Below are 2052 nucleotides of genomic sequence, written 5' to 3' on the forward strand. Positions count from 1 at the left end.
ACATATGCACACACACACACACACATATTGCATATGTACATGAGTAAACATATCTGAGCAGACACTGGTTTTCATAAGTGGCGATGTGCGTGACGGGTTCCATACACACATCGGCGAAAATGACACCACCGAGGTAGCCACAGGTAGGTGCGGGTCATACCCTGGGAGGGGGGGGGTAGCATATTGGCCTCCAGCTGATGTACAGTATATAGGGCGCGCCTCACAACCCCCTCCCACCTCCCCTCCCCCTTCGTCATTTTCTCTATTCTCCCTTTCTCCCTTCTCATCATATTCATTTTTTCTCTTTTTTCTTTTCTTTTCTTTTTCTTCCTATTCTTCTTTTTATTTTTATTTTTATTTTTCTTCTTCCTTTTCTTTTCTTTTTCTTTTTCTTTTTCTTTTTCTTCTTTCTTCTTTCTTCTTTCTTCTTTCTTCTTTCTCCTTCTTCTTCTTCTTCTTCTTCTTCTTCTCCTCCTCCTCCCCCTCCCCTCCCTCCCTCCATCCATCCCTCCTCCTTCAGTCAAACGTAAATCCTCTAAGTCATTCATGATACACTGCTATACTTTATACCATATATGATATACCTTATACTGGATATCATATACCTTATACTAGATGTCATATACCTTATACTAGATATTATATACCTTATACTATCTATCATATATATACTTTATGCAATCTATCATATACTTCATACTATCTATCATATGCTTTATACTATCGATCACTATCTATCATATTATTTATACTATCTATCATATACTATATTCTATCTATCATACACCTTATATTACCATATACTTTATACTATATATCATATACCTTATCCCATACGTCATATACTTTATAATATATACATATATGCACTATACTATATCCTGTTGCATTTCCTGCAATAGATTAATTTTTGTCACTTCCTTACCTTATGCACAGACGATTGCAGAAGCCGTCATTATAGCCTGCCATACGCGCTATATTACTATTTTCTTTTCGTTTTCTATTTACAAGTCACACGCGCGTGGGCGGCCGGCGGGGGAAGGTGCGGGGGGGAGGGGGTGATGAGGGAGGGCCTGGCGAAGAGACCGCATGCGCGACACCTGATCTCTGCCGCGTCTCGTGGCTCACTACCTGAAGTTCGTGACTGGGAGAGTCACCTGCGCCTTTCCCTGGTTCCCCCTACCCCTCCCTTTTACGCGTTCTCTACCCCTTCCCCATTCCAACTTTTCTTCCTCTTTATCTTCTGTCTTCTCTGTCTCCTCTCTCCCTTGTCTCCACTTCCTTTCCTCTCTCCTTTTTCTCTTTTTTCCCTCTCTTCTCTTCCTCTTCTATCTCCTCTTCCCCTTACCTTCTCTTCCTCCCCTCCCCTTTCCACCTCCTCTTCCTCCCCATTTCCACTTCCACTCCCTCTCCTCCTCCACCCAACTCCTCTTCCTCCCCTCCCCCCCTTCCCACCTCCTCTCCCTCTCCTCCCCCATCCCACTCCTCTTCCTCCCCTCCCACCTTCCCACCTCCTCCCCCTCCACCTTCCCATCTCCTCCCACTTCCCCCTTCCCACCTCCCTTCCCTCTCCTCCCTCCTTCCACCGCCGTGTTTCCCCTTCCGCATTATTTCCGTATTATTTTACCCGTTACTCACTAACCCGCCTTCGTCACGGATAACGCTACAAGTCATGGTGTGACTCTCCTACAAGTCGACGTTACTAAATTAGTTTCCTGTAGATAGACTACACTTCAAATGTTGTTCAATGGAACGACAAATCATGCATCAGCTTATGCATGTATGTGTTATATAAAAGATGCACGTGAATATGTGCGGAATATGCTTACAATACTTGCTTGAATACGTGATATGCACATTTACATGTTTGCACGGAGAGTCATCGTGATGGAGATATGAAAGAGAGAGAGAGAGAGAGAGAGAGAGAGAGAGAGAGAGAGAGACAGAGAGAGACAGAGAGAGACAGAGAGAGAGAACGAGAGAGACAGACAAAGTCAGGCACACACAGAGAACGAGACAGAGTTGCAGAAATAATAACATACTGCTCTAATT

The 2052-nt window shown here is 44.1% G+C and overlaps 1 protein-coding gene across 1 annotated transcript in view; it reads right to left on the reverse strand.

Annotated features, from left to right (window-relative positions):
* Window positions 1-1083, reverse strand: part of LOC119578005 — a 10526-nt gene extending 9443 nt beyond the window's left edge. Inside the window, exon 1 of the mRNA XM_037925714.1 lies at window positions 926-1083. The gene's annotated coding sequence lies outside the window, so the exon portion shown is untranslated. The remainder of the gene's footprint in view (window positions 1-925) is intronic.
* Window positions 1084-2052: the final 969 nt, after the last annotated feature.

This window comes from Penaeus monodon, chromosome 10 (assembly GCF_015228065.2).
Source record: "Penaeus monodon isolate SGIC_2016 chromosome 10, NSTDA_Pmon_1, whole genome shotgun sequence".
In the NCBI taxonomy this organism is placed as follows: Eukaryota; Metazoa; Arthropoda; class Malacostraca; order Decapoda; family Penaeidae; genus Penaeus; species Penaeus monodon.